Source organism: Oncorhynchus kisutch, unplaced genomic scaffold, assembly GCF_002021735.2.
Source record: "Oncorhynchus kisutch isolate 150728-3 unplaced genomic scaffold, Okis_V2 scaffold3257, whole genome shotgun sequence".
NCBI classification, from domain to species: Eukaryota; Metazoa; Chordata; class Actinopteri; order Salmoniformes; family Salmonidae; genus Oncorhynchus; species Oncorhynchus kisutch.
Genome location: NW_022265202.1, coordinates 513,426 through 537,632, shown reverse-complemented (window position 1 = coordinate 537,632; position 24,207 = coordinate 513,426). Strand labels below are relative to the sequence as shown.

Sequence of the window (24,207 nt, the reverse complement as noted above, 5' to 3'; positions counted from 1 at the left end):
ATACTGTACGTTTTGGGAAGCCTTCCACAAGCTTCCCACAATAAGTTGGGTGAATTTTGGCCATTCCTCCTGACAGAGCTGGTGTAACTGAGTCAGGTTTGTAGTCCTCCTTGCTCGCACACACTTTTTCAGTTCTGCCCACAAATTTTCTATGGAATTGAGGTCAGGGCTTTGTGATGGGCACTCCATTACTTGACTTTGTTGCCCTTAAGCCATTTTGCTTGGGGTCATTGTCTATTTGGAAGACCCATTTGCACCAAGCTTTAACATTTGCACCAAACTTTAACTTTAACATGAAGCCATCTATTTTGTGAAGTGCACCAGTCCCTCCTGCAGCAAAGAACCCCTACAACATGATGCTGCCACCCCCATGCATCATGGTTGGGATGGTGTTCTTTAGCTTGCAAGCCTCCCCCTTTTTCCTCCAAACATAACGATGGTCATTATGGCCAAAGAGTTCTATTTTTGTTTCATCAGACCAGAGGACATTTCTCCAAAATGTACGATATTTGTCCTCATGTGCAGATGCAAACCGTAGTCTGGCTTTTCTATGGTGGTTTTGGAGCAGTGGCTTCTTCCTTGCTGAGTGGCCTTTCAGGTTATGTCAATATAGGACCCGTTTTACTGCGGATATAGATACTTTTGTACCTGTTTCCTCCAGCATCTTCACAAGGTCCTTTGCTGTTGTCCTAGGATTGATTTGCACTTTTCACAACAAAGTACGTTCCTCTCTAGGAGACAGAACGCGTCTCCTTCCTGAGCAATATGACGGCTTCGCGGCTGCGTGGTGTTGCGTACTATTGTTTGCACAGATGGCCGTGGTACCTTCAGGCGTTTGGAAATTGCTCACAAGTATGAACCAGACTTGTGGAGGTTTACAATTTTTTCCTGAGGTCTTGGCTGATTCCTTTTGATTTTCCCATGATGTCAAGCAACTAGCTGACTTTGAAGGTAGGCCTTGAAATACATCCACAGGTACACCTCCAATTGACTCAAATTATGTTAATTAGCCTATCAGAAGCTTCTAAATCCATGACATAATTTTCTGGAATTTTCCAAGCTGTTTAAAGGCACAGTCGACTAAGTGTATGTACACTTCTGGCCCACAGTATTTGTGATACAGTAAATTAGAAGTTAAATAATCTGTCATTAACAATTGTTGGAAAAATGCACAAAGTAGATGTCCTAACCGACTTGCCAAAACTATAGATTGATAACATAAAATTTGTGGCGTAGTTGAAAAATTTGTTTTACTGACTCCAACCTAAGTGTATGTAAACTTCCGACTTCAACTGTATAAGCCTACTCACAATCCATACGTACATGGACTTGATGTACACCTAGAACTAAATATGTAATTTAATTATAGGTTGGCCTTTTTCTCTTATTCCAGGCTTCATCAAACAAATGGTCAAACTTGAATATAGACAAAACAACTTTCAGGTTTTCCTCTTCGATCAGCCAAATAATGCCAGGGTTCTCCCAGGCCCTCCCACCTAGTGGGCTGTCTGGAATAGAAACACCTGTTTATATAATAATGCCAGGGTTCTCCCAGGCCCTCCCACCTAGTGGGCTGTCTGGAATAGAAACACCTGTTTATATAATAATGCCAGGGTTCTCCCAGGCCCTCCCACCTAGTGGGCTGTCTGGAATAGAAACACCTGTTTATATAATAATGCCAGGGTTCTCCCAGGCCCTCCAACCTAGTGGGCTGTCTGGAATAGAAACACCTGTTTATATAATAATGCCAGGGTTCTCCCAGGCCCTCCCACCTAGTGGGCTGTCTGGAATAGAAACATGTGTATATATAATAATGCCAGGGTTCTCCCAGGCCCTCCCACCTAGTGGGCTGTCTGGAATAGAAACACCTGTATATATAATAATGCCAGGGTTCTCCCAGGCCCTCCCACCTAGTGGGCTGTCTGGAATAGAAACACCTGTTTATATAATAATGCCAGGGTTCTCCCAGGCCCTCCCACCTAGTGGGCTGTCTGGAATAGAAACACCTGTTTATATAATAATGCCAGGGTTTTCCCAGGCCCTCCCACCTAGTGGGCTGTCTGGAATAGAAACACCTGTTTATAGAATAATGCCAGGGTTCTCCCAGGCCCTCCCACCTAGTGGGCTGTCTGGAATAGAAACACCTGTATATATAATAATGCCAGGGTTCTCCCAGGCCCTCCCACCTAGTGGGCTGTCTGGAATAGAAACACCTGAATAGTTGACTCTGTTGACACACGGAGGGGCAATGTCCCTGTTCTTACCTGTATACATAGTGATCTCTAATAGCGGCCTGTTGACACACGGAGGGGCAGTGTCCCTGTTCTTACCTGTATACATAGTGATCTCTAATAGCGGCCTGTTGACACACGGAGGGTCAATATCCCTGTTCTTACCTGTATACATAGTGATCTCCAGCTGTATGGTGGACATAAGCTTTAACCGCAGGGTAAATGTTCCTGTGTGTGAGGGGGGGGGGGGGTAAATGTTCCTGTGTGTGAGGGGGGGGGGGGGGTAAATGTTCCTGTGTGTGAGGGGGGGGGGGTGCAGGGTAAATGTTCCTGTGTGTGAGGGGGGGGGGGGGTGCAGGGTAAATGTTCCTGTGTGTGAGGGGGGGGGGGTAAATGTTCCTGTGTGTGAGGGGGGGGGGGGTAAATGTTCCTGTGTGTGAGGGGGGGGGGGGTGCAGGGTAAATGTTCCTGTGTGTGAGGGGCGTGGGGTGCAGGGTGAATGTTCCTGCTTGTGAGGGGGGGGGGGGGGGTGCAGGGTAAATGTACCTGTGTGTGAGGGGTGGGGGTGCAGGGTAAATGTTCCTGTGTGTGAGGGGGGGGGTGCAGGGTAAATGTCCCTGTGTGTGAGGGGGGGGGGGGGGTACAGGGTAAATGTTCCTGTGTGTGAGGGGGGGGTGCAGGGTAAATGTTCCTGTGTGTGTGCGAGGGGGGGGTGCAGGGTAAATGTTCCCGTGTTGGGGGGGGGGGGGTGCAGTGTAAATGTCCCTGTGTTGGGGGGGGGGTGCAGGGTAAATGTCCCTGTGTGTGAGGGGGGGGGGGTGCAGGGTAAATGTTCCTGTGTGTGAGAGGGGGGGGGGGGGGGGCAGGGTAAATGTCCCTGTGTGTGAGGGTGGGGGGGGGTGGGGGGTGCAGGGTAAATGTTCCTGTGTGAGGGGGGGGTGCAGGGTAAATGTTCCTGTGCGAGGGGGGGGGGGGTGCAGGGTATATGTTCCTGTGTGTGAGGGGGGAGGGGGGGGGGGGTGCAGTGTAAATGTCCCTGTGTTGGGGGGGGGGTGCAGGGTAAATGTCCCTGTGTGTGAGGGGGGGGGTGCAGGGTAAATGTCCCTGTGTGTGAGAGGGGGGGGGGGGGGGCAGGGTAAATGTCCCTGTGTGTGAGGGTGGGGGGGGGGGGGGGGGGGTGCAGGGTAAATGTTCCTGTGTGAGGGGGGGGTGCAGGGTAAATGTTCCTGTGCGAGGGGGGGGGGGTGCAGGGTATATGTACCTGTGTGTGAGGGGGGAGGGGGGGGGGGGGGGGGTGCAGGGTAAATGTTCCTGTGTGTGATGGGGGGGGGGTGCAGGGTAAATGTTCCTGTGTGTGAGGGGGGGGGGGGGGGTGCAGGGTAAATGTTCCTGTGTGTGAGGGGGGGGGGGGGGGTGTGCAGGGTAAATGTTCCTGTGTGTGAGGGGGGGGGTGCAGGGTGAATGTTCCTGTGTGTGATGGGGGGGGGGGGGGTGCAGGGTAAATGTTCCTGTGTGTGAGGGGGGGTGGGGTGCAGGGTAAATGTTCCTGTGTGTGAGGGGGGGGGGTGCAGGGTAAATGTTCCTGTGTGTGAGGGGGGGGGTGTGCAGGGTAAATGTTCCTGTGTGTGAGGGGGGGGGGGGGTGCAGGGTAAATGTTCCTGTGTGTGTGGGGGGGGGGTGTGCAGGGTAAATGTTCCTGTGTGTGATGGGGGGGGGGTGCAGGGTAAATGTTCCTGTGTGTGGGGGGGGGGGTGCAGGGTAAATGTTCCTGTGTGTGAGGGGGGGGGGGTGCAGGGTAAATGTTCCTGTGTGTGAGGGGGGGTGGGGTGCAGGGTGAATGTTCCTGTGTGTGAGGGGGGGTGGGGTGCAGGGTGAATGTTCCTGTGTGTGAGGGGGGGGGGGGTGTGCAGGGTAAATGTTCCTGTGTGTGAGGGGGGGGGGGTGTGCAGGGTAAATGTTCCTGTGTGTGAGGGGGGGTGGGGTGCAGGGTAAATGTTCCTGTGTGTGAGGGGTGGGGTGGGGTGCAGGGTAAATGTTCCCGTGTGTGAGGGGGGGGGGGTGCAGGGTAAATGTTCCTGTGTGTGAGGGGGGGGGGGGTGCAGGGTAAATGTTCCTGTGTGTGAGGGGGGGGGGTGTGCAGGGTAAATGTTCCTGTGTGTGTGGGGGGGTCTTGCAGACACTCTGAGTCCTTATCTATAGACACTCTGAGTCCTTATCTATAGACACTCTGAGTCCTTATCCATAGGCACTCTGAGTCCTTATCCATAGGCACTCTGAGTCCTTATCCATAGACACTCTGAGTCCTTATCCATAGACACTCTGAGTCCTTATCCATAGACACTCTGAGTCCTTATCCATAGACACTCTGAGTCCTTATCCATAGACACTCTGAGTCCTTATCCATAGACACTCTGAGTCCTTATCCATAGACACTCTGAGTCCTTATCCATAGGCACTCTGAGTCCTTATCCATAGGCACTCTGAGTCCTTATCCATAGGCACTCTGAGTCCTTATCCATAGACACTCTGAGTCCTTATCCATAGACACTCTGAGTCCTTATCCATAGACTGCTATGGAAACAAATATCTAAATATTTCAAATGGCTGAACTGTCACTTTAATGTCACGGTATAAATTGTAACCTTTCTGTTGTACATTTGAATGTTCTAATTAAAAAAGTCAAATAAAATAAAATATTTTGGAAGTTTGAAAGTCGTGCCCCAACCCTCCCTGTGAGTTCCACTGAATCTTGTCAACGGTCAATAAGAGGATTAAGTTAATAAGTTGGACCAGGAAGTCTGGTAAGACAGACTGAGTGGGTGAGAAGCTCACCTTGACTAAAGGTTCTTTGAAAACTCCTGTGTGATGCAACATGGACACAGTGTTGCAATGAGACGAGGTCAATTTGCTGATACACAAACAAGTCAAACATTGACATTGAACGCAAAGGGTGGCAGGTAACCTAGTGGTTAAGAGTCCGAATCCTCTGCCGGTGTGCCCTTAATCAAGGCACTTAACCCTAATTGCTCCTGTCACTCTGAATAAGAGCGTCTGCTAAATGACTAGAATCATTAAATAAATAAACATCCAATCCTGTCAGACACTGAGTGGACAGAACATTATGAACACCTACTTCCATGACAGACTGACCAGGTGGAAGCTTTGACCCCTTATTGGTGTCACTTTCTAAATTCACTTCCATCAGTGTAGATGAAGAGGAGGAGACGGGTTAAATAATGATTTTGGAGCCTTGAGACAATTGAGACATGGATTGTGTCTGTGTTGCCATTCAGTGGGTGAGTGAGCAAGACAAAAGATTTCAGTGATTTGAACGGGGTATGGTAGTCTACCAGGCACATCGGTTTGTGTCAAGAACTGCAATGCTGCTGGGTTTTTCACACTCAACTGTTTCCAGTGTGTATCAAGAATGGTCCACCACCCAAAGGACATCTAGCCAACTGGACACAACTGTGGAAAGCATTGAAGTCAACATGGGCCAGCATCCCTGTGGAACGCTTTCGACACCTTGTAGAGTCAACATGGGCCAGCATCCCTGTGGAACGCTTTCGACACCTTGTAGAGTCAACATGGGCCAGCATCCCTGTGGAACGCTTTCGACACCTTGTAGAGTCTACATGGGCCAGCATCCCTGTGGAACCCTTTCAACACCTTGTAGAGTCAACATGGGCCAGCATCCCTGTGGAACGCTTTCGACACCTTGTAGAGTCAACATGGGCCAGCATCCCTGTGGAACGCTTTCAACACCTTGTAGAGTCAACATGGGCCAGCATCCCTGTGGAACCCTTTCAACACCTTGAAGAGTCCATCCCCCAACGAATTGAGACTGAGTGCAAAAGGGGGGTGGGGCAACTCAATAGTGAGTTAATTTTTTGTACACTCAGCAGAAACATAATTAGTATAATACAGTCAGGAAGACAGAGAGGTGGTCTAGTTACTACAGTCAGGAAGACAGAGAGGTGATCTAGTTACTACAGTCAGGAAGACAGAGAGGTGGTCTAGTTACTACAGTCAGGAAGACAGAGAGGTGGTCTAGTTACTACAGTCAGGAAGACAGAGAGGTGGTCTAGTTACTACAGTCAGGAAGACAGAGAGGTGATCTAGTTACTACAGTCAGGAAGACAGAGAGGTGATCTAGTTACTACAGTCAGGAAGACAGAGAGGTGGTCTAGTTACTACAGTCAGGAAGACAGAGAGGTGGTCTAGTTACTACAGTCAGGAAGACAGATAGGTGATCTAGTTACTACAGTCAGGAAGACAGAGAGGTGGTCTAGTTACTACAGTCAGGAAGACAGAGAGGTGATCTAGTTACTACAGTCAGGAAGACAGAGAGGTGATCTAGTTAATACAGTCAGGAAGACAGAGAGGTGGTCTAGTTACTACAGTCAGGAAGACAGAGAGGTGATCTAGTTAATACAGTCAGGAAGACAGAGAGGAGATCTAGTTACTACAGTCAGGAAGACAGAGAGGTGATCTAGTTACTACAGCCAGGAAGACAGAGGTGATCTAGTTAATACAGTCAGGAAGACAGAGAGGTGATCTAGTTACTACAGTCAGGAAGACGGAGAGGTGATCTAGTTACTACAGTCAGGAAGACAGAGAGGTGATCTAGTTACTACAGTCAGGAAGACAGAGAGGTGATCTAGATAATACAGTCAGGAAGACAGAGAGGGGATCTAGTTACTACAGTCAGGAAGACAGAGAGGTGGTCTAGTTACTACAGTCAGGAAGACAGAGAGGTGATCTAGTTACTACAGCCAGGAAGACAGAGGTGATCTAGTTAATACAGTCAGGAAGACAGAGAGGTGATCTAGTTACTACAGTCAGGAAGACGGAGAGGTGATCTAGTTACTACAGTCAGGAAGACAGAGAGGTGATCTAGTTACTACAGTCAGGAAGACAGAGAGGGGATCTAGTTACTACAGTCAGGAAGACAGAGAGGTGGTCTAGTTAATACAGTCAGGAAGACAGAGAGGGGATCTAGTTACTACAGTCAGGAAGACAGAGAGGTGATCTAGTTACTACAGTCAGGAAGACAGAGAGGTGGTCTAGTTACTACAGTCAGGAAGACAGAGAGGTGATCTAGTTAATACAGTCAGGAAGACAGATAGGTGATCTAGTTACTACAGTCAGGAAGACAGATAGGTGATCTAGTTAATACAGTCAGGAAGACAGAGAGGGGATCTAGATACTACAGTCAGGAAGACAGAGAGGTGATCTAGTTACTACAGTCAGGAAGACAGAGGTGATCTAGTTAATACAGTCAGGAAGACAGAGAGGGGATCTAGATACTACAGTCAGGAAGACAGAGAGGTGATCTAGTTACTACAGTCAGGAAGACAGAGAGGTGATCTAGTTACTACAGTCAGGAAGACAGAGAGGTGATCTAGTTACTACAGTCAGGAAGACAGAGGGGTCAACTGGGGTCCTAGCTGTATGTTGTGGTAGAGCCTGGCAGACCCACTGGAGGGTGCTATCTGCCTGTGGAGGCTGCATGGAGAACCAAGAGGAGGAGGAGGAGGAGGAGGAGGAGGAGGAGGAGGAGGAAGAAGAGAACTAATCATCTAATGTTTTTTTCATCTAGTAATCTTATCTTTGTACATGGCGCTGGATGACTTGTGGTTTGTGGGTAGAGCAGGACAGATCCCAGGTGAGCAAGAGGGAAGCGTGTGGAGAGTAACGTTGTTGTCTGCTGATGTGTGTGTAATTCCAGTGTTAGAGGAGGGTATTTTTCCTCTTTGTCCAAACACCGTCACACCGTCACCCCCCCCCCCCCCCCACCCCCCAGTACTGTACACACACAGTACTATGTGGCTCTGGTAAATAGTATTGCTCTGTGGGGTGTCATAGAGAATGATTTGAGATGGAGCTTCAGGTCTGCGTTCCATATATAGTACACACACAGTACTATGTGGCTCTGGTAAATAGTATTGCCCTGTGGGGTGTCATAGAGAATGATTTGAGATGGAGCTTCAGGTCTGCGTTCCATATATAGTACACACACAGTACTATGTGGCTCTGGTAAATAGTATTGCCCTGTGGGGTGTCATAGAGAATGATTTGAGATGGAGCCATATAGACTAATCTCTCCTTTTCTTTCTCCGTTGCTTCACAGGAAGTTGTCATGGAAATTCTAACCAGAAAGGAAGAGAGAGACTGTAGATTCCTCCAAAGATTGGCAAAAAGGGATCTGGTTAATAATCAAACAACAGGTGCAACAGTCAAAAGCCCATCAAACAAGAGTTGAGTCTCAGCCTCTTTTGTTTATGTGAGAGTTTAGCAGGTGTGTGAGGTCATGGTGGGGGCAGAGCGAACAAACAAGTGATAATGGAAGGTTTCTTCTTTGTGCTGATAGAATTGTAGCTGCTGCTCCAGCTAGTCTCTGTTCTCTACATATCTCCACCAGCTAGCCTCTGTTCTCTACATATCTCCACCAGCTAGCCTCTGTTCTCTACATATCTCCACCAGCTAGCCTCTGTTCTCTACATATCTCCACCAGCTAGTCTCTACATATCTCCACCAGCTAGTCTCTGTTCTCTACATATCTCCACCAGCTAGCCTCTGTTCTCTACATATCTCCACACAGCTGTACCCTTGAAAGACAGGAAAAGAACAGGGTGGACCAAAAAACTGGTCACTCTCAGATGGCCATTTTGTCTTTGGCCGCGTGTCTAAGTTACTCAGAAACAAGAGAGGAAAATCACTGCCTTCTTCACCTCGGTACCTGCAGCTTGTCAATACCTCTTGCAAAAAGTAATGAGGAAGTCAATCTCTCTTCCATTTTTAGCAATTAGAGATTGACATGCATGTCATTAATATAAACTAGGGCCTGTAGGACCTGCCTTGTTGATAGTGCTGTCTAGAAGGTAGAAACTAGGGCCTGTAGGACCTGCCTTGCTGATAGTGTTGTTAAGAAGGTAGAAACTAGGGCCTGTAGGACCTGCCTTGTTGATAGTGTTGTTAAGAAGGTAGAAACTAGGGCCTGTAGGACCTGCCTTGTTGATAGTGTTGTTAAGGAAGGTAGAAACTAGGGCCTGTAGGACCTGCCTTGTTGATAGTGTTGTTAAGGAAGGTAGAAACTAGGGCCTGTAGGACCTGCCTTGTTGATAGTGTTGTTAAGAAGGTAGAAACTAGGGCCTGTAGGACCTGCCTTGTTGATAGTGTTGTTAAGATGGTAGAAACTAGGGCCTGTAGGACCTGCCTTGTTGATAGTGTTGTTAAGGAAGGTAGAAACTAGGGCCTGTAGGACCTGCCTTGTTGATAGTGTTGTTAAGGCAGAGCAGTGCTTTATTATGGTCAGAATTCTCCCCATCTTAACTACTACTGTATCAATATTGTCTTGAACATGGCAGTTTACACACCAACCCTCTCACCACACTGTCAAGTCTCTAAGAGTAGTATGCAATGGGCCGCTGCTTCCCAGTACAGGCTAACACTGTGTTACGGATACAAGTATCCTGTGTGTGTATCCTGTGTGTGTATCCTGTGTGTGTGTATCCTGTGTGTGTGTGTATCCTGTGTGTGTATCCTGTGTGTGTTTCTTTTCACTCCTCCCCTCACAGGTGAACATCATCACTCCCCAATCAGTCAACAACCAATCATCAATCAGAAGACACACCTCCTCCTGTTTCCTACCCAATCACAGTTCCTTCCCCATGGTTTAAAAACCCCATCAGTTGTTTGCTTTAGAGCTCAATATCTCTCTGTAAATGCCATGTCTGTAGGTCTCTGTGTTTCACTCTCGCTTTGTGTCTTAACCTCTCTTTTGTTTGAGCACCTCCATAGCACTTTGTCATCACCTGTGAGTATTGTTTTTGGTTATGGTGTTTGTTTGCTGGTGGGAAAAGGGGAAACCAAGACAAGTCGCCCATGGGCATACACTACCCGTAGGTGAACTTTGTTAAATACACTAGTTAGAACTGGGTGGACCACCCACTGTATTTTTGGTTAGTTAGCTGTTGTTAAAGTAGGCTAGTCTAGCTTAGGGGTGTTTTTGGTTAGTTAGCTGTTGTTAAAGTAGGCTAGTCTAGCTTAAGGGTGTTTTTGGTTAGTTAGTTAGCTGTTGTTAAAGTAGGCTAGTCTAGCTTAGGGGTGTTTTTGGTTAGTTAGTTAGCTGTTGTTAAAGTAGGCTAGTCTAGCTTAGGGGTGTTTTTGTATATTGTTTCTTTCCTTGGGTCCAGCTCAGCCCCTTTTCCTGCTTCCCCCCCATTACCGTGTGTTTATAAATAAACCTGGAGTTTGACGGTAGATTTCTGCTGTCGTGGTTATTTCGTTCACACTTTTACTTTGTCACAATAATAATTTGCATGAGTTATGTTACGGAGCTCATTACCATCCCCCCCCCCTAGACTGTCGGGCCAAAAGGGATTCGTAACAACAATATCAAGAAGACTGTATAACTGCCCTGATAGGCTCTTTACCTACAACTCTAACAGGACAATTTGGGTCGACATGGAAGAAGAACTTAATGCCCCATTTGGAGCATCATATTATCTGAGTCAACACTTAAATGTGGGACTGCAGAATCCCAAAATGTCCCAAACTAAGAAATATAAGAGACAGACATCTTAACCTTTCCTGACAAGCTATGCTTCGTTATGGAACAACCATGAATACTAATTAGGAGGAAAGGTGGTTGTCTGGAGAGAGTGGGATAGGTTTTGTTTTAGCCTCAACACTAATACATTTCACTTCTGCTTTTAGTGTCAACTTGAATTAGAGTGGCTGTGGAAGACTGGTCCCTTGATGTCTGCAAGTGTCTGAGTACCAATGATCTCCATGATTCCATCCCATCATTCCAAGGTTCACAATCTTTCTGAAGAATGCCAACTCTATTCAATTGTCCACTTTGCAACGAGCAAACATTATCGGTGTCCAGACTACTCACACATATTGTCCTCTATCACCAGCATGAACCACATTTTCTAACTACCTGTGGAGTTAATGGGTGTGGGAAAACAAATAGATGTTTCAGCTTCTATCGGTCACACATCTACCAAAACCAGAGAGCTTTTAAGCACCAACATAGATGAGAATTGCCCTCATGATGAATTTGAGACTGGGACTGATCCCATTGAAGATGACATGAGCGATGTAGAGAGTCTGCCAGAGGCTGAATATGTTCAAGACACAGAGATCATCACTGAGCAGCTAATTGACTTGCTTAACAACTCTGCAGTATTTGAGGAATGCATTAGATGCATCATCTCTGAGTGGATGCTGGAGCATTACTGTGTGAAAGAAGTGGGCGTTGTCAGGACAACTGAAGTACCACTGAGAAACAAAGAGGTTATAAAACAAGGTGATTTCAATACAGCTACATTTCCCCCAGGCTACATGAATATAAAGAGACATGAGACAACACAATCATAATGAATCAGATTACATGGCCCCCAGGCTACATGAATATAAAGAGACATGAGACAAAACAATCATAATGAATCAGATTACATGGCCCCCAGGCTACATGAATATAAAGAGACATGAGACAACACAATCATAATGAATCAGATTACATGGCCCCCAGGCTACATGAATATAAAGAGACATGAGACAACACAATCATAATGAATCAGATTACATGGCCCCCAGGCTACATGAATATAAAGAGACATGAGACAACACAATCATAATGAATCAGATTACATGGCCCACAGTGTGTTTATGTGTCATATACATGGAGGACACAGTGTGTCATATACATGGAGGACACAGTGTGTTTATGTGTCATATACATGGAGGACACAGTGTGTTTATGTGTCCTATACATGGAGGACACAGTGTGTTTATGTGTCCTATACATGGAGGACACAGTGTGTTTATGTGTCATATACATGGAGGACACAGTGTGTTTATGTGTCCTATACATGGAGGACACAGTGTGTTTATGTGTTATATACATGGAGGACACAGTGTAATGGACAGGGGGACCTGATCCTAGATCATAATGAATCAGATTAGATGGACAAGGTGGACCTGATCCTAGATCATAATGAATCAGATTACATGGAGAGGTGGAGCTGATCCTAGATCAGAATGAGTCAGATTACATGGAGAGGTGGAGCTGATCCTAGATCAGAATGAGTCAGATTAGATGGAGAGGAGGGACCTGATCCTAGAGCAACGCTCCTCCCACTGCCTGTATGAAACAGAACACAATAGTTGTAAAGTCTAGTCACAGCAGGTGTTTACTGCCATCTAGTGGAAGATACCAATATAACACTTTATTATCAGGGTGGGGAGGCGGCTGAGCTGAAACAGAAAGTAAAGTTGTTCTTTTGTTCAGGATCCATTTTGAGACGACAGAGCAGAAAATACTATATGGAGATTATTGAAAAATAAAGTAAGTATTACTGAACAATAATCTATTCTAATGGACAGAATAAGATAATTAATACCTGGAATGAGATATTACTAGTTAGTAGAACTGCTACTTGAGCTGAGTTGCTGACAGACAGCAGTTTTCAAAGTGTAAACTAATCAGTAGTCCTACATGTTTTCAGTAACACGTCTGGTAAAGATGGTGGAGGAGCTTTTCAATGATATGGTTTTATGTTTATCTCAGGGTTTCTCCATCCTTTTGTTCTTACCAGCACTTACACACCTGATTCAACTAATCATCACATATTTGAAGACAGTTTCATATTTGAGGCAAACAAATGAACCTTCTCAAATTAAAACCTTTTGGGTTTGTAGGCCTGCTTACAATTATTAAAGTCCTACAGTAACTCACATTTTGGAGGATAAAAACACAGCTAAACTTGGTTTCGGGTAAATTATATGTTTATCAAAAATAATGTAAGAGACATGTCTTGAAGAAACGCGTCTGGGATTAGAACTCTGTGTCTCTGCGACAGTGGGAAGTTTGTTTTGCATGGCCCGGTGCTACAGCTGAGTGGAATTGTTTGTTGAAACTGTGTCTCATATGGAACGTTAGAACAGTGGTGGAAACAGAACGCAGTTCCAGAATGTCTGTTGAAACTGTGTCTCATATGGAACGTTAGAACAGTGGTGGAAACAGAACTCAGTTCCAGAATGTCTGTTGAAACTGTGTCTCATATGGAACGTTAGAACAGTGGTGGAAGCAGAACTCAGTTCCAGAATGTCTGTTGAAACTGTGTCTCATATGGAACGTTAGAACAGTGGTGGAAACAGAACTCAGTTCCAGAATGTCTGTTGAAACTGTCTCATATGGAACGTTAGAACAGTGGTGGAAACAGAACGCAGTTCCAGAATTTCTGTTGAAACTGTGTCTCATATGGAACGTTAGAACAGTGGTGGAAACAGAACTCAGTTCCAGAATGTCTGTTGAAACTGTGTCTCATATGGAACGTTAGAACAGTGGTGGAAACAGAACGCAGTTCCAGAATGTCTGTTGAAACTGTGTCTCATATGGAACGTTAGAACAGTGGTGGAAACAGAACTCAGTTCCAGAATGTCTGTTGAAACTGTGTCTCATATGGAACATTAGAACAGTGGTGGAAGCAGAACTCAGTTCCAGAATGTCTGTTGAAACTGTGTCTCATATGGAACGTTAGAACAGTGGTGGAAACAGAACTCAGTTCCAGAATGTCTGTTGAAACTGTCTCATATGGAACGTTAGAACAGTGGTGGAAACAGAACGCAGTTCCAGAATTTCTGTTGAAACTGTGTCTCATATGAAACGTTAGAACAGTGGTGGAAACAGAACTCAGTTCCAGAATGTCTGTTGAAACTGTGTCTCATATGGAACGTTAGAACAGTGGTGGAAACAGAACTCAGTTCCAGAATGTCTGTTGAAACTGTGTCTCATATGGAACGTTAGAACAGTGGTGGAAACAGAACTCAGTTCCAGAATGTCTGTTGAAACTGTGTCTCATATGGAACGTTAGAACAGTGGTGGAAACAGAACTCAGTTCCAGAATGTCTGTTGAAACTGTGTCTCATATGGAACGTTAGAACAGTGGTGGAAACAGAACGCAGTTCCAGAATGTCTGTTGAAACTGTGTCTCATATGGAACGTTAGAACAGTGGTGGAAACAGAACGCAGTTCCAGAATGTCTGTTGAAACTGTGTCTCATATGGAACGTTAGAACAGTGGTGGAAACAGAACTCAGTTCCAGAATGTCTGTTGAAACTGTGTCTCATATGGAACGTTAGAACAGTGGTGGAAACAGAACTCAGTTCCAGAATGTCTGTTGAAACTGTGTCTCATATGGAACGTTAGAACAGTGGTGGAAACAGAACTCAGTTCCAGAATGTCTGTTGAAACTGTGTCTCATATGGAACGTTAGAACAGTGGTGGAAACAGAACTCAGTTCTCAAACTGGAGTAAAAGTAAAGATTCCTTAATAGAAAATGACTCAAGTAAAAGTGAAAGTCACCCAGTAAAATACTACTTCAGGAAAAGTCTAAAAGTAGTTGGTTTCAAATATAATTAAATCAAATCAAATCAAATTTTATTTGTCACATACACATGGTTAGCAGATGTTAATGCGAGTGTAGCGAAATGCTTGTGCTTCTAGTTCCGACAATGCAGTAATAACGAACAAGTAATCTAACTAACAATTCCCCCAAAAAATTTGGTATCAAATTAAATGTAATTGCTAAAATATACTTAATAAGTATAATTAATAATAATAATTAATAAATATAATTAAGTATCAAAAGTAAAAGTAAACTAGTAATAATTTAACATTCCTTATATTAAGAAACCAGACGGCACAATTGTCTTGTTATTTTAATTTATGGATAGCCAGGGTCACACTCCAACACTCAGACATCATTTAAAAACAAAGCATTTGTGTTTAGTGAGTCCTCCAGATCAGAGGCAGTAGGGATGACCAGGGATGTTCTCTGTTTAGTGAGTCTGCCAGGGTCACACTCCAACACTCAGACATAATTTAAAACCAAGCACTACATGACCAAAAGTATGTAGACACTTGCTTGTCGAACGTCTCATTCCAAAATCATAGGCATTAATATGGAGTTGGTCCCCCTTTTGCTGCTATAACAGCCTCCACTCTTCTGGGAAGGCTTTCCACTAGATGTTGGAACATTGCTGGAGGGACTTGCTTCCATTCAGCCACAAGAGCATTAGGGAGGTCGGGCACTGATGTTGGGTGATTAGGCCTGGCTCGCAGTCAGCGTTCAATTTCATCCCAAAGGTGTTCGATTGGTTGAGGTCAGGGCTCTGTGCAGGCCAGTCAAGTTCATCCACAGCGATCTCGAGAAGCCATTTCTGTATGGACCTTGCTTTGTGCACGGGGACATTGTCATGCTGAAACAGGAAAGGGCCTTATCCAAACTGTTGCCACAAAGTTGGAAGCAAAGAATCGCCTAAATGTAATTTTTATGCTGTAGCGTGAAGATTTCTCTTCACTAGAACTAGGGGGCCCGAATCATGAAAAACAGCCCCAGACCATCATTCCTCCTCCACCAAACTTTACAGTTGGCACTATGCATTCGGGCAGGTAGCGTTTTCGAGGCATCCGCCAAACCCAGATTCTTCTGTCGGACTGCCAGATGGTGAAGTGTGATTCATAACTCCAAAGAACACGTTTCCACTGCTCCACAGTCGAATGGCGGCGATCTTTACACCAATCAAGCCGATGCTTGGCATTGCACATGGTTATCTTGTATGCGGCTGCTTGGCCATGGAAACCCATTTCATGAAGCTGACGAATTGAGTGTTGCAACTGAGGACAGACCATTTTTATGTGCTTCCGCACTTGGCTGGCCCTTTCTGTGAGCTTGTGTGGCCTACTACTTCACTGTTGAGCCGTTGTTGCTCCTAGATGTTTCCACTTCACAATAACAGCACTTACAGTTGACCGGAGCAGCTATAGCAGGAATTTGAAGAACTGACTTTGTTGGAAAGGTGGCATCCTATGACGGTGCCACGGTGAAAGTCACTGAGCTCTTCAGTAAGGCCATTCTACTGCCATTGTTTGTCTATGGAGATTGCATGGCTGTCTGTCCGACTTTATACACCTATCAGCAACTGGTCTGGCTGAAATAGCCGAATCCACTAATTTGAAGGGGTGTCCAAATACTTCTGTATATATAGTGTAGATGCTCTGTCCTGTTACTGGTAGGACTATAACATTATGTGAACTGACCAGAACAGGTTTAGGCTGGTCATCTATGATATGTAGGTTATATACAGTACATTCTCTGTCCTGCTACTGGTAGGACTATAACATTATGTGAACTGACCTGAACAGGTTTAGACTGGTCATCTATGATATGTAGGTTATATACAGTACATTCTCTGTCAAATCAAATCAAATCAAATGTATTTATATAGCCCTTCGTACATCAGCTGATATCTCAAAGTGCTGTACAGAAACCCAGCCTAAAACCCCAAACAGCAAGCAATGCAGGTGTAGAAGCACGGTGGCTAGGAAAAACTCCCTAGAAAGGCCAAAACCTAGGAAGAAACCTAGAGAGGAACCAGGCTATATGGGGTGGCCAGTCCTCTTCTGGCTGTGCCAGGTGGAGATTATAACAGAACATGGCCAAGATGTTCAAATGTTCATAAATGACCAGCATGGTCGAATAATAATAAGGCAGAACAGTTGAAACTGGAGCAGCAGGATGGCCAGGTGGACTGGGGACAGCAAGGAGTCATCATGTCAGGTAGTCCTGGGGCATGGTCCTAGGGCTCAGGTCCTCCGAGAGAAAGAAAGAAAGAGAGAAGGAGAGAATTAGAGAACGCACACTTAGATTCACACAGGACACCGAATAGGACAGGAGAAGTACTCCAGATATAACAAACTGACCCTAGCCCCCCGACACAAACTACTGCAGCATAAATACTGGAGGCTGAGACAGGAGGGGTCAGGAGACACTGTGGCCCCATCCGAGGACACCCCCGGACAGGGCCAAACAGGAAGGATATAACCCCACCCACTTTGCCAAAGCACAGCCCCCACACCACTAGAGGGATACTTCAACCACCAACTTACCATCCTGAGACAAGGCTGAGTATAGCCCACAAAGACCTCCGCCACGGCACAACCCAAGGGGGGGGGGGCGCCAACCCAGACAGGATGACCACAACAGTGAATCAACCCACTCAGGTGACGCACCCCTTCCAGGGACGGCATGAGAGAGCCCCAGTAAGCCAGTGACTCAGCCCCTGTAATAGGGTTAGAGGCAGAGAATCCCAGTGGAAATAGGGGAACCGGCCAGGCAGAGACAGCAAGGGCGGTTCGTTGCTCCAGAGCCTTTCCGTTCACCTTCACACTCCTGGGCCAGACTACACTCAATCATATGACCTACTGAAGAGATAAGTCTTCAGTAAAGACTTAAAGGTTGAGACCGAGTTTGCGTCTCTGACATGGGTAGGCAGACCGTTCCATAAAAATGGAGCTCTATAGGAGAAAGCCCTGCCTCCAGCTGTTTGCTTAGAAATTATAGGGACAATTAGGAGGCCTGCGTCATGTGACCGTAGCGTACGTGTAGGTATGTACGGCAGGACCAAATCAGAGAGATAGGTAGGAGCAAGCCCATGTAATGCTTTGTAGATTAGCAGTAAAACCTTGAAATCAGCCCTTGCTTTGACAGGAAGCCAGTGTAGAGAGGCTAGCACTGGAGTAATATGATCACATTTTTTGGTTCTAGTCAGGATTCTAGCAGCCGTATTTAGCACTAACTGAAGTTTATTTAGTGCTTTATCCGGGTAGCCAGAAAGTAGAGCATTGCAGTAGTCTAACCTAGAAGTGACAAAAGCATGGATAAATTTTTCTGCATCATTTTTGGACAGAAAGTTTCTGATTTTTGCAATGTTACGTAGATGGAAAAAAGCTGTCCTCGAAATGGTCATGATATGTTCTTCAAAAGAGAGATCAGGGTCCAGAGTAACGCCGAGGTCCTTCACAGTTTTATTTGAGACGACTGTACAACCATTAAGATTAATTGTCAGATTCAACAGAAGATCTCTTTGTTTCTTGGGACCTAGAACAAGCATCTCTGTTTTGTCCGAGTTTAATAGTAGAAAGTTTGCAGCCATCCACTTCCTTATGTCTGAAACACAGGCTTCTAGCGAGGGCAATTTTGGGGCTTCACCATGTTTCATTGAAATGTACAGCTGTGTGTCATCCACATAGCAGTGAAAGTCCTGTCCTGCTACTGGTAGGTATATAACATTATGTGAACTGACCTGAACAGGTTTAGACTGGTCATCTATGATATGTAGGTTATATACAGTACATTCTCTGTCCTGCTACTGGTAGGACTATAACATTATGTGAACTGATCTGAACAGGTTTAGACTGGTCATCTATGATATGTAGGTTATATACAGTACATTCTCTGTCCTGCTACTGGTAGGACTATAACATTATGTGAACTGATCTGAACAGGTTTAGACTGGTCATCTATGATATGTAGGTTATATACAGTACATTCTCTGTCCTGCTACTGGTAGGACTATAACATTATGTGAACTGATCTGAACAGGTTTAGGCTGGTCATCGATGACATGTAGGCTATAGCCGAGGTATAGACTTTCATCTGCATATCACTAACAAACTGCTAGTATACATTATAACCTAGTCTACTTTACATAACATATCACTAACAACCCACTACTATACATTATAACCAAGTCTACTTTACATAATATAACATATCACTAACAACCCACTACTATACATTATAACCTAGTCTACTTTACATAATATAACATATCACTACCAACCCACTACTATACATTATAACCTAGTCTACTTTACATAATATAACATATCACTAACAACCCACTACTATACATTATAACCAAGTCTACTTTACATCATATAACATCTGCATATCACTAACAACCCACTACTATACATTATAACCTAGTCTACTTTACATAACATATCACTAACAACCCACTACTATACATTATAACCAAGTCTACTTTACATAATATAACATATCACTAACAACCCACTACTATACATTATAACCTAGTCTACTTTACATAATATAACATCTGCATATCACTAACAAATGACTACTATACATTATAACCTAGTCTACTTTACATAATATAACATATCACTAACAACCCACTACTATACATTATAACCTAGCCTACTTTACATAATATAACATATCACTAACAACCCACTACTATACATTATAACCTAGTCTACTTTACATAATATAACATCTACATATCACTAACAACCCACTACTATACATTATAACCTAGTCTACTTTACATAATATAACATCTACATATCACTAACAACCCACTACTAGACATTAGAACCTAGCCTACTTTACATAATATAAAATCTCTCACTTGTTGCAAAAAACCTTTCTGAATGGATCAATGATTTCCCCCTCAGATCAATCATGTCCGTTTTAGCCCTTCTGTCTACATTCTCAGATACATTTAGAAAATAACAGATTGAAAGACAATAAAAAGCCACTTTTGATTTATAAAAATAAGTGTGAGACATGGCCTTGTGTTGTTGTACTGTCTATAACGACCTTAACAAACAGTGACTTATTATTATTATTGACAGTTACCATGGAGATGAAATGTCACAACTACATGTTCATGTGATGCATTAAATCACCTGATTGTTTCTATGTCTGTTAGTAAATGTTTTATTTTTCAAAGAGATAATGAATAAATGACAACAATGGACAATCAATAATAAGTTGTCACTGTGTTAACCACAACCAACATGTTGGATCTCTGTTTAGTTGTCACTGTGTTAACCACAACCAACATGTTGGATCTCTGTTTAGTTGTCACTGTGTTAACCACAACCAACATGTTGGATCTCTGTTTAGTTGTCACTGTGTTAACCACAACCAACATGTTGGATCTCTGTTTAGTTGTCACTGTGTTAACCACAACCAACATGTTGGATCTCTGTTTAGTTGTCACTGTGTTGACCACAACCAACATGTTGGATCTCTGTTTAGTTGTCACTGTGTTAACCACAACCAACATGTTGGATCTCTGTTTAGTTGTCACTGTGTTAACCACAACCAACATGTTGGATCTCTGTTTAGTTGTCACTGTGTTAACCACAACCAACATGTTGGATCTCTGTTTAGTTGTCACTGTGTTAACCACAACCAACATGTTGGATCTCTGTTTAGTTGTCACTGTGTTAACCACAACCAACATGTTGGATCTCTGTTTAGTTGTCACTGTGTTAACCACAACCAACATGTTGGATCTCTGTTTAGGGGTCAGTGTTCTAAAATGAGTCTCTCCGGGAAGAGAGAGGAGGGGGGCCCTGCCTCTAAAATTAATCTCTCTGAGGGACATGACACCAAAGCTAAGAGGTAAGATGATAATTTTATGAATAATTTATTAAGTTTATTTCCAAAATAAATAGCTATCTTAAGATGAATGCACAAACTGTAAATCGTTCTGGATAAGAGCATCTGCTAAATCAGGGGTTCTCAATCCGGGGTCTGTGGAGGTACTGCAGGGGCTCTCAATCCGGGGTCTGTGGAGGTACTGCAGGGGTTCTCAATCCGGGGTCTGTGGAGGTACTGCAGGGGTTCTCAATCCGGGGTCTGTGGAGGTACTGCAGGGGTTCTCAATCCGGGGTCTGTGGAGGTACTGCAGGGGTTCTCAATCTGGGGTCTGGGGAGGTACTGCAGGGGTTCTCAATCCGGGGTCTGTGGAGGTACTGCAGGGGTTCTCAATCCGGGGTCTGTGGTGGTACTGCAGGGGTTCTCAATCCGGGATCTGTGGAGGTACTGCAGGGGTTCTCAATCTGGGGTCTGTGGAGGTACTGCAGGGGTTCTCAATCCGGGGTCTGGGGAGGTACTGCAGGGGTTCTCAATCCGGGGTCTGTGGAGGTACTGCAGGGGTTCTCAATCCGGGGTCTGGGGAGGTACTGCTGGGGTTCCGCGGCACCCTGACTGTACTCGTTGCAATGTAAGACATGTTATAGAATTTTTACATGACAAAACCACTTTGCCTACTCTTAATTATTGCCTAATATAATGGAATGCAAAAAATATGAAATCAATAAAAGTTATATATATTTTTGGGTTCAGTGAAGAAGAACCTCTAGAGTTCTGATCAACAAAAGGTTCATGTTTTGAGGATGTGAACCCAGCAGCCCTCCAGTGGTCAGATCAATTCCGCCCGTTTTTTCCAGCGCCCGGCCCGGGATTCGAACCAGCCACCTTTCGGTCACAGCTCCAACTCCAACCTGAGTTAATCTTCAGAAATAAGCATGAGTTAATCTGCCAAAATTAAGACAAAATGCTATGCAGTTATACATAATTATTATACATAACTCATTGCCAAAAGCACAAGACATACTGTTGCATGTAGGTCTATATTATTTATGGGTTGATCACATAGAAATATAAAAACATTATTTTTAACTACTGCAATGCAATTACATATGGAACAGGAACCACTGACTCACTGCATTATTCTATAGTATTATCAAGACACCTGCTGTTAACTCTTAACTACTTAGGACAGCTCACGAGGTGTCCTAAATATCTGCCGACTAGGTGGGTAGGTAATTTAGGTAATGGGTAGGTAACGAGGTAATTTATACCCATAAGTGTAAAATGTCTTTATTCTCAGCACTTATACGACCAATTTTCTACTCTGAGACACTTTGGCGATATGGTCCCAGATCTCAAAATATTGTAATAAAAAAACGGAATGTTTGATCTCAAAATGTTGTTGTAATTTTAAAAAAAATGTTTGTTTAACATAATAATAAAAAATGAATATTATTAATGTAACCCACTGTAAAGACTGGGTTTAGTTGATTGTGTTGCACTGCTCATGTCCGCGTTCTGGAACTGTCCGCGTCCCCGTACAGAACAGTCCGCGTCCCCGTACAGAACTGTCCGCGTCCACGTTCGGTGTGGCGCCAAGCCGGTTACGCGCAGAGTGGACTGAGGTGATCTTGGGGAATAACGACGGAGTTTGTTACAGTGTTGAAACACCGAAGTTTATTGTTCAATTTGCTTTTTTCTTTACGGTCAGGGACATTATGAGTGTAGCCAGATCCTTTTCACTCTCTATCCTTGTTTCATTTTGTGGTTCACCTGATTCATCATCATCGAAACGAAAGACCTGCTAGCTAGTCGGTACAGCTCGGTAAGTTAGCTAGCTACTCTACCAGCAGCATCCTAGTTATCCTAGCTAGTCGGTACAGCTCGGTAAGCTAGCTAGCTACTCTACCAGCAGCATCCTAGTTATCCTAGCTAGTCGGTACAGCTCGGTAAGCTAGCTAGCTACTCTACCAGCAGCATCCTAGTTATCCTAGCTAGCCGGTACAGCTCGGTAAGCTAGCTAGCTACTCTACCAGCAGCATCCTAGTTATCCTAGCTAGCCGGTACAGCTCGGTAAGCTAGCTAGCTACGCTACCAGCAGCAGCCTAGTTATCCTAGCTAGTCGGTACAGCTCGGTAAGCTAGCTAGCTACTCTACCAGCAGCATCCTAGTTACCATAGCTGCCACTACATCATCACCGGCTGTCTGCATTTCTTGTGGACCGATGGAGCTCCCCGGTTGTTTCTTCCACCTGTTAAATCCCGGTGAGGCTTCTCCCTCTCTCGTTGACGGATGCTGGCTACCTCTGTCCGGTTCTCCTCTCTTCACTAGATGGACGGTAACTTTAGTGTTTAACCCCTCTGTGTCCAAGGACCGAACTTTTTAATATTATTTTCAGGGCGCCTCAATAGCAGGTATTGAACCCCGGGTAAATAATCACTAGTCAGAACCTCAACCTCAGTTTACATTCATTATAAAAATCATCTTAATATCTGATATTGTGAGTAAACAACCTCGAGAGTGCGTCTTCCAGACCTCCAATAAATTACATAATTCAACCCTCCCGGTTAGTAAATTTACCTCAACATCCCCCGGAGAAGGCAGAGTAACGACACCAGCCTTTTAGCGGGGCTGACAGACTGACTACAACACTCGCGACGCCAAATTAATTTCGTCATTAAAAATGACACACTGCTCGCGCCGTTAACTAACGTCTGGAAGTCAGTTCTATTTGTGAAACTCTTCTTATGTTTCCCCATCTGAGCTCAGAGTAGATGAGAGATGTAATGTTTGTCTCTGTTGTGTTGAAGACCAATCAAGCAGGAGAGACCAGCCTCCCCTGTTCCCAGCTGTGTGTCCATGAAGAGTGACTGGTCTATGGAACATCCTCTAAACTTTAGAGAGGGAGACTTTTCTACTGAACAAAGGTAAGAAGAACTCATGGGTCCTGGTCACTGAGTTAAACAACACTGTCTCTAGTCATTTCTCCTCTCCCATTTTCCCATTTATTGTTGTTGTTTTCATAATCCATAGGCTCATCCTTTTATCCATTTTCATAGTCCTAAAACAATATTAAACAAACACAACATTCCCTCCCTGTGTGTGTGTGTGTGTGTGTGTGTGTGTGTGTGTGTGTGTGTGTGTGTGTGTGTGTGTGTGTGTGTGTGTGTGTGTGTGTGTGTGTGTGTGTGTGTGTGTGTGTGTGTGTACTCCCTGGATGAGGAGATGTAATATCATGTTTTGTCCACAGAAACCAACAGGAGAGATCAGAGTCAGAGATTCTCAGTGGTCAGTCTTCCCAGAGTCATCAAACAGACCTGGCCTCCATATTCAGTGTATGTGGTCCTGTTATGGACATTTGTTTTTGTTTACCTCAAGTAAAGTTGATCTGTCAATCATTCATTAATGTGTTAATGAGAAAGCATTTATTCTCTTGCTTAACTTATTTACTTTATTTATTTCAGTTGCTTGAAGAGAAAATTATGACATTTGTGAAGAACGAGCTGAAGATGTTCAAGAGGATTCTTAGTCCAGAACTCCCAGAAGGCTTTGAGAGTCAGAAGCAGGATAAGGAAGTGGTGGATCCTGAAGATGAGAAGCAGGAGAGCAGTGCCAGAGAGGGGGCTCTGAAGATCACACTGCACATCCTGAGGAAAATGAACCAGAAGGAGCTTGCTGACACACTGGAGAAATGTAAGATCTG

At 44.5% G+C, this 24,207-nt stretch overlaps 1 long non-coding RNA gene across 1 annotated transcript; it reads left to right on the top strand.

The window, feature by feature from the left end:
• The first annotated feature begins 12,440 nt into the window (after nt 1-12,440).
• LOC116371463 (uncharacterized) lies at nt 12,441-23,804 on the top strand. The gene is made up of 4 exons (XR_004208944.1): nt 12,441-12,591; nt 20,433-20,531; nt 23,315-23,431; nt 23,755-23,804. It is a non-coding gene; the product is annotated as an uncharacterized LOC116371463 (long non-coding RNA).
• Nucleotides 23,805-24,207: the final 403 nt, after the last annotated feature.